The sequence below is a fragment of the Podarcis filfolensis genome, assembly GCF_964270895.1.
Source record: "Podarcis filfolensis genome assembly, chromosome: 12".
NCBI classification, from domain to species: domain Eukaryota; kingdom Metazoa; phylum Chordata; class Lepidosauria; order Squamata; family Lacertidae; genus Podarcis; species Podarcis filfolensis.
In genome coordinates this window covers 12,258,687-12,273,091 of record NC_139614.1, presented here as the reverse complement: position 1 = coordinate 12,273,091, position 14,405 = coordinate 12,258,687, and the positions used below count along the sequence as shown (strand labels likewise).

General features: G+C 43.3%; 1 protein-coding gene across 4 annotated transcripts in view; it reads left to right on the top strand.

The window, feature by feature from the left end:
• TMEM108 (transmembrane protein 108) overlaps positions 1 to 14,405 on the top strand; it is a 184,573-nt gene that overhangs the window by 142,955 nt on the left and 27,213 nt on the right. The window lies entirely within an intron of this gene.

The following is a 14,405-nucleotide window of genomic DNA, read 5'->3' as shown; positions in this document are numbered from 1 at the left end:
GCCCACCAGACCATATGCTAAAGATCTGATAAAGATAACACTGCGAGTGTGAGGGTTAATGCCTGGGAAGGCTTTAATAGAAAAGGAAGCTGTATTTGTTATTCACTGCACAGACTTGATTCAGCAATGGGACAGAAAGGAAACACATCAGCAGAAACCAAAACAAGAGGAAATGGTTGTGTGGCAGGCTAGCATCTTGGGACTGACCTGCAGAGGGAACAATTCATTGCTGCACCAGCTTAACATAGTCTTGGGCCATAAAGACAACTGTTTCAGGGTGTGGTGGTTAATCTCACATACTGAGCTATAGTGGAGCCCTCAGCTCCCATTCTTGGTAGGAGGAGGATTTTGTTGTGACAAATGCAGCAGGTAACTGGTGAGTCAAGGATGTGCAGGTATCAAATAAATTTTACTGCCACAAGTTAGGGATGTGGGAGAAATTCAGTTCAGAAGGTGCTGAGACATCTCTTGCCATCATTTATTGGTTTGATGTCATTGCATCAGCAATGGTAGTTCTGTGGTACTGGAATAACTTTTTCAAGGATGGGAAAATCTGTCAATTTCTGTTTCCTATCCTTAAGTTCTCCACATTTCCATATCAGTTTGCAGTGTATGTGTGTGTCTGTTTTAAGTCCTCATGAAAATTCATAAGAGTTTTAGTGTGGAATTCTCCTAATATGTTACTGTTTACAATTTGCCTAATATCCACATTTTTGCAAAGCGTGTGTTCCCCAGTATAACACATTTTAATGCAATTTTCACTAAGTATGCATTTCTATACCCACATTACCTTAGTGTGTGGCTTTTTGGGTTGTTGCTGTTTTTTCTTCAGACCACTTATTATTGATTTATTGCATTTATAGCCCACCTTTTTCTCCAAGGAGCTCAAGGTGGCAGACATGGTTCTCCCCCTCCTCATTTAATCCTACAACAACCCTGTGGGGTTGGGTTAGGCTGAGAATCAGTGACTGGCCCAAGGTCAGCTTCATGGCTGGGTGGGAATTTGAACTGTGGTCTCTCAGGTCCTAGTCTGTCACTCTAACCACTACGCCACACTGGAAAATGTCATTGCAAAATCTGGAGAAGCACTAATTTTGAAGGTTGCCTGTGTTCTGCATTGCATATTGTTTTGGAAAATACAGAGTAGGTAGATTCTCCTTTAAATGCTAAATGCATCAAGTGTCTTCCCCATCCCTAGCTGTGCTGCATAGCAAAGCTGTCCTCTGCCACACACCAGCCTAGTTCTGTGCTGGCTTAATGGAGTCTTGCATAATGGAGTCACTGCAACTCCCAATTTGCTGCACCTTACTACAAGGGTTTTTGTGCTTAAGTTAATTTCTTGCATTTATACCCTGCACTTTCAACGCCACAGTAATAACCCATGGCATCTTCCCGTTAAGATAAGGAGAATAATAGTCTCAGATGACAATTGCAGTAAACAAAGGGCTCGATATGGGAGATGGTAGGCCAGTGTTGCCATGCAACAGTGTGATCCTTTCCTCTGTGGGTCCTTGGAGGCTTGGGTGGAATAAAACTTGCCAGTATTTAAGGTGAAAAGAATTCTTTCATTGGAACCATAATTATTCAAGCCAATGCGGCAATTGCCCACAAAGAGCTAAGCACATAGGTCATTTGTTTAAAACACAAACAATACAATAATCCTTCTGAGTCTATAGAGAGGAAAAATAGACAATATGGCTTGCAATTTTGTAGTCAGCCAGTCCAAAAGTTCCAAGTGCTGGGTGCTTCAGTCCCAAGGCAAGAAGACAACTGGTGAATTTATTATCCAAAACTCAAAGGACAAAGCCCTGCAGTCAGAATACAAATATAGCAAATAATGCAATATGTACATGAACTCAGTTCCTACCCACTTCCTGGTTAACCAGACATACACGTAAGTTCAGTTTACCTTACACAAGGTCCTAAGATTCCAGGAATGTTAAGCTTCCAAAAAGAGCTCCCTCCTCCTAGCTCCCCACTATACCGTACTAGCCTAAACCAGCCCACTGATGGGGATTAACCGCACAAAGTATCCTGTTGTGCCCCTGTGATGCATTGAGTTGGCTTGCCTATTCAGGACAATATCACAGAGTTCATGGCACTTCCCAGGCACAACAGACATAGTGCCCAGTCTTAACAGAGCATGGTGGCTTACAGGATCAGGCCATAACAATATCATTAGGAACCATAGGAAGCAGCCGTATACCCAGTCAGACCATTGGTCCATGTAGCTCAGGATTGTCTACACTGACTGGTGGGAGCTCTCCCAAGGTTTCAGGCAGGAATCCATGCCAGCCCTACCTGGAGATGCCAGGGATTGAATTCTGGGCAATTTGGCATTCAAGCCAGATATTCCACCACTGAGCTGCAGCCTGATGAATGCAGACTTGCACATATCCTAAAAAATGACTTATGCATTCTATTCAGGAGCTGGGGGAGTCAATTAAAGTCTCTCTCTACCCTCTCCTCCTCCTCCTGAGGATGATCTTTTTAAATTGAAGAGTCATAAGCAAAGCTGGTATGGCGATCTATTCCCCTTAGCTGTTCCTAATTGAAAACTGATTAATGCAATCATTCTGTGCATAATAAAGCTGGAACACAAACCAGCATAAACAGGAATTCTTCCAGCTTGATAGCAAAGACCTTCTTGAAAAGAGTCAATAGCATTAAAACACAGAGACATTTAACATCACGTAATGTGTTTCTATCAGGATCCAAGGCCTGCAGGCAACCTATAGATTTATTACCTCTGACATGTGTAAAATAGCCTTGTACTGCCTATCAGCCTTCCTTCAAGCCAGAAGGCTACTTACTTCTTATGACACATTATATTACAGTCAGTGGATGGCTCTACATTTTACACTCAGGCTTGGATTTTACATATTAAAGGGCCACTTTTGACCTGGCTTTTAGCAGGGAGTGAAGCAGTTAAGGAAGCGGGGTGGGTGGGTGTCTGTTTATGAAACTGCTATCATTTTCTGCCTTAAAGATAAGCATGGGCCAACTCGCTTATCCTCAGGATACTACGTTAGCCATTATTTGCCTAGATGCTAAATCATACATCCAGATCAGATGTTGACTTTATAGATTAGATATATAGAAAAATACACTGAATGTGCAATCATGATGACTGTGTGTGATGCTAAAATGTACTACTGTTCTGCAAATTGCTGGAGAGTCAGATGCCCACATCCAGACACACATTCTCATGCGTTCCCATTTACATCAGTTTCTTGCCAGCCAACTTACTTTATTTATTTATTTATTTACTTACTTACTCACTTACTTACTTACTTACTTACTTACTTATGTGTTTGTTTGTTTGTTTGATTGATTGATTGATTGATTGATTGATATACGGATTTCTGTCCTGCCCTTCCAATGCTTACATGCCACCCAGCAGGGTTTACAACAGTTAAAACCAACTATAAAATACAATGACAATCACGCTAAGATAACAATAGGATAAGGTGAAGAGATGTTCAACAGATAAAGCAAAAGCATAAGACAGGAAATTATCTACTCATTAAAACAGAGGCCTGCCGGAATAAAAAAATGTTTTTACCATCCAGTGAGATGCAGCAGGAGAAGAGGGCTGTCAATCAAGCATTTCAGGGCAAAGAACACAACCATTGGAAAAGGCCCTTGTCCCTATCAGCCAAGCCCCCATCTTAGCTGGGACACAAAGAAGAGTATCTGCACCAGATGTTAGGGAGCAGGGAGGATGGTACAAGAAGAAGTGGTCTGTAAGGTACTTAAGCTATTCAGAGCTGTAAGGGTAGTTGGTAACATATTACATTATGGCCTGAAAGCGAGATGAGTGCCGCAACCCCATAGTCAACTTTGACTGCACTTAACCATCCAGGGTCCTTTACCTTTACCTTTTTTACTAGCCATGATGCCATGCTTTGCCTCCACAGTTGGAGGCAGCAATGCTTCCGAATACCAATTGCTGGAAACCATGGGAGGAGAAGGTGCTCTGGTGTTCATCTTCTGCGGGCTGCTTGGTTGGCCACTGTGAGAACAGGATGCTGGACTGTATGGGTCATTTGCCTGATCCAGTAGGCTGTTCTTATTTCGGATATGGTGCACAATTAACATAAAATTATGCAGGGCCGGCCCTACCATTAAGCAGGTGGCAGATGGTTGGTGGAGTGGGTGGCAGTGAGGTGTTGCGAGGACAGCTCGCTGCCTTAAGGAAACTGCAGATCACCCGTGTTGAAAATAGTTCTGACTTCTTTTGTGCAATGGGGAGGGCGTTGCCTTTCAACACGGGCAGCAAAATGTATTGGGCTGGCCTTGACACTCTGGTTAGTCACCACTTGGTAAACAGCCCTTATAATCGCCCATAGTCAGCTGAGCGTATAACTGGTTTCCGGCTCATTGTGTAAGAAGACATAATGTTAGGCCAACTTGCCTTCCACATGAGAACATGATCAAAAATGATCCCTGATTCAGTATGCGTTATAACACTTCTTTTAAAGTTCAGCTAATTTAAATCGATAGCTGGTTCTTATTATAGCATCTGGTATTTGAGAATATTGCTTACTGTAATCCAAAGTACCAATTGCAGCCAATTGTGTTTCATGCAGAAACACAACCCTGGTTCACCTAGGTCCATAAGCTACTTGACAAGTATAAAGCCTAAATGAGGTCCCTGTGATTCCTAAAATTAACGTGAGCAGGAACAGTGTACTTCATCCCTTTAGTGCATTTTTGAGAAGGGACTGAACATTTGGCACATGTTTACCAGTGCCAAACAACTGCATCCTTGTGGAATATGTAGCATTTTGCAATTAACCTCGAAGGCTGACCTCTTGAGAGGCTTAATGTGCTTCAGAGGCCCAGTCCTAATCAAGACTTCAGCATCCCATCATTCCAGGACCACAGTTCACCTACGTGGGTTATTTCTTTCTTTTCAGCATGATGAAAACTTGAATTTCCAACAAAATAGCCTGTCATGAATGCACACAAAGTCTATTCTCTCTCTCTTAAAAGAGAAAACCATTCATGCTGATTTTTAATAAAATAACCTGAATGTACTTTGTAATAGGTTTCCTCTCTTACTGGCATCCACTTCGGCCTTCTCCTGGACTTGGATTCCTTTTGTTCCTCGTTTCTTTGGTATTCTACACTTCGAATGTTTCTAATGTTTTTATAATGGAATTATTCTGCCTCACCCTGCAGGCTGTGGGGCTGTGTGCTTTATAAATAATATTATATTTATTTTTAAATGAAAGCACTGCCCACCCACTAAGAGCCTGCAGTGCTAAATCTCCTTTTTTAATTTGTCTACCTGCCTGCCATTATTCTTGTGCTGGCCCTATTAGCTTAAATGGGAGCTGCTGTGCTGCACCTGAGGGAGCAGCGGGCCATAAATATGCATGCAGTCAGCCTGTCAGTGTTGCTCCTCTACCTGGGACTGCCCTTGATGACTACTTGGAAGCTTAAATGGACGCACAGTTTTTGACAGGGGTGGGAGCATAAGTGCCAGCGATATCGGCATTAGCCTCCTGCTTTCGTAACAAAATGTAAGGTGTTTGTTTATTACCAAGAAAGCTTCCGATAGCTTGAGCCCAACATTTCTGTTTATTTAGGGAATGTATACCCTGTCTTTTCCCTAAAGCAGTGCTCAAAATATAATATATAAGCTATCTCAAAACACAAGCAATCAATAAAACAGTTGCAGGCAGAAAGGATAAAATCACATTTTTAATTTATTATTATTATTATTATTATTATTATTATTATTATTATTATTTCAGCTTGTGACACACAGTAACCTAATGTGACTTACATTAAAAAAGGAGGGTGTACAGGGTGAGAAATATTAATGGCTGCATTCCACACGTTTGCTGGAGGAGGTGATTGCACCACCCAAAGTAGACCAGAGAGGACTGAGCATGCTCAGTGGGTGTGGAATACTGACTGACTATTGAGGTGCAGGTGCAGATGGGTGCAGATGGGTGAATCTGTCAATTTCATTTCTCTCTGTGTCTCATTTTTCCAGTCTTCAATTCATTTCTCTACATTAGTTTGAGATTTATTTATTTTTTAAATCCTCATCAGCATTTTAATGCAAATTTCTCCTAATATATGCAGTTTTTCCTAACACACACATTTCTGCAAACTAATGTAATGCATTTTTGAAATAATAATAATACTAAATAATAATAATAATAATAAATTTATTTATACCCCGCCCATCTGGCTGGGTGTTCCCAGCCACTCTGGGCAGCTTCCAACAAAACACTAAAATACAATAACCTATTAAACATTAAAAGCTTCCCTAAACAGGGCTGCCTTCAGATGTCTTCTAAATGTTTGGTAGTTATTTTTCTCTTTGACATCTGGTGGGAGGGCGTTCCACAGGGCGGGTGCCATTACCGAGAAGGCCCTCTGCCTGGTTCCCTGTAACTTGGCTTCTTGCAGCGAGGGAACCGCCAAAAGGCCCTCGGCGCTGGACCTCAGTGTCCGGGCAGAACGATGAGGGTGGAGACGCTCCTTCAGGTATACTGGACCGAGGCCGTTTAGGGCTTTAAAGGTTAGCACCAACACTTTGAATTGTGCTCAGAAACGTACTAGGAGCCAGTGTAGGTCTTTCAAGACCGGTGTTATATGGTCTCGGTGGCCGCTCCCAGTCACCAGTCTAGCTGCCACATTCTGGATTAGTTGTAGTTTCCAGGTCATCTTCAAAGGTAGCCCCACATAGAGCGCATTGCAATAGTCCAAGCGAGAGATAACTAGAGCTCAGGAGGAAGGAGCGGAACCACTGTATGACTGTGCCCCCAGCTCCCAGCCCCTCTAGAAGGTCCAGAAGGATGTTATGGTCGATGGTGTCAAAAGCTACTGAGAGATCCAGCAGAACTAGGAAACAGCTCTCACCTTTATCCCTAGCCCACCGAAGATCATCGACCAGTGCAACCAAGGCAGTTTCAGTCCCATGATGAGGCCTGAATCCCGACTGGAAGGGATCCAAATGGTCTGCTTCTTCCAGGCGTGCCTGGAGTTGTTCAGCAACCACTCACTCAATCACCTTGCCCAAGAATGGAAGATTTGAGACTGTTATTTGCACTTGTATATGCATTTTTTAATGCACACTTCCCCTAGTATCTGCATATTGTACAAATTGCTTGGCAGGAGGAACCTCATTGGAAAACGTGGAGAAATGCAAATTGCAAAGGATAGGCGTGTTTCAGACCACATCTTGTTTCAGAATATGCAAATTGGGTAGGCTTGCCTTTCAATGAGAATTGAAGGGTGTGTAGAATAGAATAAAGTACAATATATGGAAAGGCAGTGTCCCTGGGTGGCTAGAATCAGGAGCCCTACACATTGCAACATTTGCTACAGCCCACATCCGTTTCATCTACACTACAGTATATAGCTGAGGCTTATCTGCTTGCTTCATTTTGATTGGTAATTGGTAATTAAAAATGTGTTATTAATAGATTGCTGCTCACCTACCAAAACTCTATGGATAGAACAAATTAAAAAGCTACCCACGCTCACATGTCCAAAACAGAATAATATACACATGGTCCAGTTTGGCTTTCAGCAACAGCAATGAAAGAGCACTTGTCTGCGCAACATCTTTTCCCCAGTTGCCTGGCTGATCTGCATGGCTAAGACATCTGTGGTCTGCTGCAAAATTCATGTGACATAATTATTATAATAACAATTGAGAGTATTTGGCTTGCTTGGGCCAAGAGTTTTTCTGTCAGTTTCAGCTGCAGTCTGGACTGTGAGACTGACTGTAAGAGATAAGAGCTGCAGCGCTGGCGAGAAGGTTTTGTTTGCTTGACAATTTGCTGTCAGAGATACAACCCTGACAAAGGAAAAGCTAATGCACTAAGAGTTTCTGAAAGCAGAGAAAATAAGTGTGTGTGTGTATGTATATGTATATGTATATGTATATGTATATGTATACTGTATGTATATTGGAGCGGGTGGGGAGAGGGGAGATTCCACTCAGGGTCAGATGGAACCTGATCCATGTGGTTTTGCAATTAATGAGAAAATAAATACGTCTTGCACCCATTATGATCTAAAAGCAATCAAATTAGAAAGAATCAACAAGCTCATAGGAAAGAGTGTTTGACTTGGGGTAGGCAGACTTGGATTCAAATCCTGATCACTGGGTGGCCTTTGGCGAATCACTTACTACCTCTCAGTCTAACCTACCACAGAAGGTTGTTGTGAAGATCAAGCAAAATATCTCCATGTGGGTATGCAGCCTCAGGCTGGAATACAAATGTGAGGGATAGATCTTCCTGGTAAGCTTCCATCCTGGGGGCAGGGGGAGAGAGAGATTGTAATCAAGATACCCTCAAATCAGTGCATTTTGTTTTAAAGCAGCAGTGGTCAGTATGGTGGGGCAGAACCGCAGAGCTGCCCTCCCACCATCGTCGTAGCTTACCTGGATGGGGCAGGGGTGAGGCTGGGTGGCAGTGAGGTCTGGACTGTGCAGATGCAGGAATGCCCTGGCTCACCTCAGGCTGCATCCACACCATGCATTTAAAGCACTATGATACCACTTCATGCTTGCCCCAAAGAATTATGGGAACTGTAGTCCTTCACAGCCTAGGACCCTCATACCTATGGGACCGTCTCTCCCGATATGCCCCACGGAGGACCTCAAGGTCCATAAATCAACACCCTAGTGGTCCCAGGCCCTAAGGAAGTTAGATTAGCTTCAACCAGTGCCAGGGCCTTTTCAACACTGGCTCCGGCCTGGTGGAACGCTCTGTCTCATGAGACCAGGGCCCTGCAGGATCTGATTTCTTTCCGCAGGGCCTGTAAGACAGAGTTGTTCCGCCTGGCCTTTGGCTTGGAGCCAATTTGATTCCCTCCCCCTCTTTCTTTTTTCCTTTCTCCTTCTGTGTTGGAACTCCTATTTGGGGACTTCCCTGGCTTTTTTCTGGCCCATGTAGGACCAGTCTGGATAGTTGGCCTTGGTGAAGACTTGACGTTTTCATCCCCCCAAAAAGGTTTTGATTGAGGCTGCATTTTAATGTTTTAATGTTGTATTTTAATATTGTTTTTTAAGCTGTATTTCAATCAATTCTTTTTATATTTGGTGTTAGCCGCCCTGAGCCTGGTCTTGGCTGGGGAGGGTGGGGTATAAATAAAATTTATTATTATTATCATTAGTTTATTAAGAATGCTGAGAGGTGTTAGGAGACCCCCTCAAAGCCACAATTCCTGAAGTAGTTTAACAATTGAGCCTTCTTCCCAAGGAACTCTGGAAATTAAAGCTCTGTGAGAGGAATAGGGGTCTCCTAACTCTCAACACCCTTAACAAACTACAGTTCCCAGGATCTTTGAATGTTTGGTGAAGCTGTGGCCTCAGAATGCTGCCACTGCCTAGGCTTGCCACATGTACATTCAAGCCTAGATATTTTGCTTTCAAATGATCCTTGCTCTTTTCTTTGTTAGCATAATAGCTATTGGTCCATTGTGTGTGTGTGTGTGTGTGTGTGTGTGTGTGTGTGTGTGTATGTGTGTATATATATATATATATATATATATATATATATATGTATATATATGTATATATATATATATATAACAGACCTAACTTTAAAATGTGTCTTATGCCGTGCTACTTTCATTATGCACTTCGTGCCCTCCAGAAATTTTGGACTATACAGCCTCACTGGTGGAAGTTGTTGTCCAATACTGGAGGGCACCAGGTTGGTGAAGACTGGATTAGATCAGCTTGGCAAGCCTGCTTATTAACTGATAATTTACACACATAAACTGTGAGGGTTAGACAACTGGCTGTTTGTTCTCCCTCCCCTTTTCTGTTTTACATTTATTACCCTTGCTGATAAATATATTGTGGCCAAGGTTACCTTGAGGAAATAGTCGTAAGGTCCATCTACGTGCTTCTGGCAGAGAAATTGGCAGCGAGCAAATGTTCATAGACAGCTCCCAGCAGGGATACTTTTTGAATAAAGGTACAATAAATAGCCTGTAACACCAGGCGCATGTTAGCTGGGAAAAGATAGCACTGCATTTTTGTACTGTTAAATGTTCTCCGTAGCCAAGCAAGGAAGCAATTGCAAAAGACACCCCTGATCCCTAACTTCCTCACTCCCTTCCTTCCACCCACAACTAGCACATAATTAAGAATACATTTGGGCTTGGTTCAGGGGTGGAGTCTGATGTGCAGGAGGGTCCAAAATGCAGGCAAGTGTTGTTTCATTACACACACACACACACAGAGAGAGAGAGAGAGAGAGAGAGAGAGAGAGAGAGCGAGCGCGCGCAACAATACATAGCATAAAGGTAAAGGGAGACCCCTGACCATTAGGTCCAGTCGTTACCAACTCTGGGGTTGCGGTGCTCATCTCGCTTTATTGGCCAAGGGAGCCAGCATACAGCTTCTGGGTCATGTGGCCAGCATGACTAAGCCGCTTCTGGCGAACCAGAGCAGCGCATGGAAACGCCGTTTACCTTCCCGCTGGAGCGGTACCTATTTATCTACTTGCACTTTGACGTGCTTTTGAACTGCTAGGTGGGCAGGAGCAGGGACCGAGCAATGGGAGCTCACCCCGTCGCAGGGATTAAAACCGCTGACCTTCTGATCAGCAAGTCCTAGGCTCTGTGGTTTAACCCACAGCGCCACCCACATCCCTAATACATAGCATAACACCCTGTTAATTAGGATCAGCCAATATACTAAGACACAGGCCTCATTCTCTGACTTCTCGTATGCTGAACTGCCATAAACAATAGTAAAACGTAAAAGCCTCATTATAACTTCATACAGCTGCCAGAGCAAGGAGAGACCATTGGTTATCCTGGTGCTCCAGCAGGTAATGCTATTGCCCTTCCTCCAAAAAGGGGCCTGGAGCTGCCTTCCTCCCCAGTTGCCCCTCCACCAGTAGTTGCCAGAGGAGCAGCAAGGTCAGGGCAGCTCACCTGGCTTCCCAGTGTTACCAAGGGCAGGGGAGAGCAAGGGGCAAGGCAGCGGGGAGCTTGGCACAGTGAAGATGCAGCAGCGGAGCCAACCTGATGCCCCTACTGCTGTTCCCATGATGTGCTGAATTCCCCACCGTCTTGCCCCTTCCCCTCTCAGCGATTGGCAGCGATGCATGCTGTCGGGAAGCCCAGGGATTCAACAATGCTAGTGCCCTCCATTGGACCACTGCATTTGAGCACAGTTCAGAGAAAGCTAAGCACATTTAGGACTGGTTCCACATGAGCATTTAAACCCTTTCACATCGCTCCCACCACTCAATGGCTTGCAACCAAGGGGAAGGACTAGGTCTCTACTGAAAAGTATAACTGCATCTCAGACCTGAATATGGGTCTTCTGCTGTTTCTGAGTTTTAATTTTTCAAGCGAACCAAATCTGGGAGCCTCTGGGGGAAATCATTCACTCACATGCTGCAGAATGTTTTCCGTTTTTCATACTGAAACTGCAAATGCTGTTACGCAGCCTTTGTCAGAGAGGTGAATAAATTTTAAAAAGAGAGAGGGAAATGTGCTTGTTGTTTATTTGCCTGTTTTAGGAAAGCTACAGTGGGAAAATAGCTATCAACTTCACTTTTAGATTTGTGGGTGTAGCGTAAATTACCTCAGTTAAAATCTTTAAAGACAAGAAAGGGAAAGTGGCTGAGGCAATTCAGATTATATGAAACCTCCACCTGTTGGGCTTGATCTCTTGAATGTGATGATCGCACATGTGTCAACTGCTGTTGACATCAGTGGGATGCAGCTGTGCTGCATTGATGTCCCTGGGGCATGAGCACGCTTCACTGTTTTGCTTGTGGCACACAGCCCCAATATAATGATCGGATCTGGACACTTCAGTTCAGGCAAGGGGATGAATGGAGCATCTGCCTGACATGACTCCCCTGTTTGTTTCAGTTCTTCACACAAACCACTTTATGCTTGGTACATTTTGTGTAGTTAATGGGGGGGGCAGGAAATGCCTGCATATCCACTCTGCAGCAGCAGTGTTAATTGCAATTGGTTCAAACCACTGAAATCCCCAGTTTATAATTTGTCATTAGGTTTGCTCCACTCTTAATTGCACAGCTCTTATTATTGCATAGTAATAATTCAGGGAGGCCTGTAACAAGGGTGGTAGCAGTAGATCAATACAGAAATAAAGTCATTTTTGATTAATTGATTAATGGATGAAACAGTCCTTTGCAAATGGAGACATTAGTATCTATTCCCTAAAATCAATACAGCTTTTGAAGATTCCTTGGTGCTAACAGAGAATAAGAGGGGGGGTGGTCTCATTTGAAAGCAGAGCCAGACATTCAGAAGGATCACACATTGCAGTCTCCTGGGGCCCTCTGAGTTGGCTCCAGAGGCTCAGTGAAATCTCATGCACATTTACCCCAAAGTAAATATCATTGTGCTCAACGTGTGAGCAAACATTGAATAAGCAGCCTGCCGACTGATCTCAGGCCCCATTGAAATCAATAGGGCAGGTTAACCATGATGTAACTTGAACCCCATCTCTTTCAACAGGAATTAAGCACAACTAACTTAGTCGGGATCTAACCCCAGATGTTTGCTTTGTGACCAATAGTTGGCTGGGGATTTGCTGTGTTACGGTTAGTGGGCATGCTTGAGAGTAAAGCGGACGATTGGGAAATGGTACTGCAGGGAGAGAATGCAGCTTCTATCTCAGAAGACTCATTAGGGAGGAAGGGCAGGATATGCATTCAAAAATAAATAAATTGTTGCTAATGATATGTGGAACCTTTATTACAGTTTTCTGTTTGATTTTTATTGCTAATGTTTTATCAGTATGCAGTTATCTTTATTGTAGTTTGTATTTGATTTTCATTTGTAATGTTTTAATTTTGGTATTTGGTCATGTCCTATTCAGTGTTTTATAATAGGTTGTTAACTGCAGAAATAACCGTCAAGGAAATTCATCAGCATTTTATTTTGAATTTCTCCTAATGCATACATTGCATTTAATCTTGTGTAATAATGCACATTTTTGCAAAGCAATTTTCCCTGGTGTATTGTTATGTTATTTCCATGAATCTATACATTTTTATGCACACTTTACCCATTTCTGTGCACACTGCTTTGCTGGAGAAATGTGGATTTTGAAAGATGGCTGTGTTTTGGTTCATATATTGTTTCGTGCAAATTAGGTAGGTTCGCCTTTAAATGCAAACTGAATTGCATTTCTCCCTCATCCATTATCACAGAACAGTCTGCCCAAGAACCCATGGTTGACTTGGAGGCACCACTCAGTCATGCAGTTGGTCACCTGCATCCTGAAGTGCTCCAGTCCCAGAAGGCTGTGCTACACATTTCTCTTGTACATGTAGCTGAGTCCTGAGTTCCTCATATTTATGAATCCCTCCTCTGATACCCATTTGGCTTTAGCTGTTTTTATTTCTAGTCCACAGGCAGCCTTTCAGAACTAAGAGAAGCAGAATGTTCCAAGTACATGGCTAATGTTTCCAGGATTTCAATGAAAAATCAATAGTGTGCAGCATGAGGGCAGTAAAAAAACCAAGAGCGGGGATCAAAGCGGCAAAAACGGGTTGTGCAAAGACACCTTAATGTTTTGTTTGGAGAGCATTCCATCATGGAAAGTTGTGGTTAACTGAAGGCTGGTGTTTTAATATTTTGTGGAGTTTTTGATGCCGTCCCCTGCGAAACAGTACTAAACAAATTAACCAAACAAGATTTCAGATGATACTATGTTTACCATGCTATTAGTAAAAAAGAAAAAGTCTAAATCCAATATTCCTTATTGTAAAGCAGGGGTAGGGAACCTTTGACCTTCCAGATGTTGCTGAACTATAGCTCCCTTCAGCTGTAGCAAGCATGGCCAATGGCCAGGGATGATGGAGTTGTGGTTCAGAAGCATCTGGAGGGGCAAAGGTTCCCCACACTGGTTGTAAAGGGTCATGATATGGAGTAGAGCTGGAGTGGGAACTTTTTTCAGCCTGATGGTTGCATTCCCACCTGGAAAGCCTTCCAAGGGCCACATGCCAATAGCAGGACCAGAAGCAAAAAGGGGTAGAATAATTAAATAAACCTTTGTTTAATAGGCTGTGTTCCACCTACGCAAAAATACAAGGTTTCTTCACACTCACATCTTTCCATCCTCCATCCAGGCAAGCAAGCAAGGGGCACTGTCACAGTTCAAGGACACATTAGACAGAAACCCTTGAGGAGAGTGCAGATCACAGCCAGTGTGTGTTGTTGCCTTTGGAGGGGCCCAGTGAGAGTCCCAAGGGCCAGATTGAGAGGTATGGAGGGCCGCATTGGGCTTCCAAGCCTGAAGTTTCCCATCCATGGAGTAGCCAATTTATCAAGTTCAAATGGCACAGCAAGCTGTGGTTCATCTAAAAGAGAAGCAAAACCTTCCAAACTGAAGGAGGAAGAATCAGAGTCCAGTATAAGAC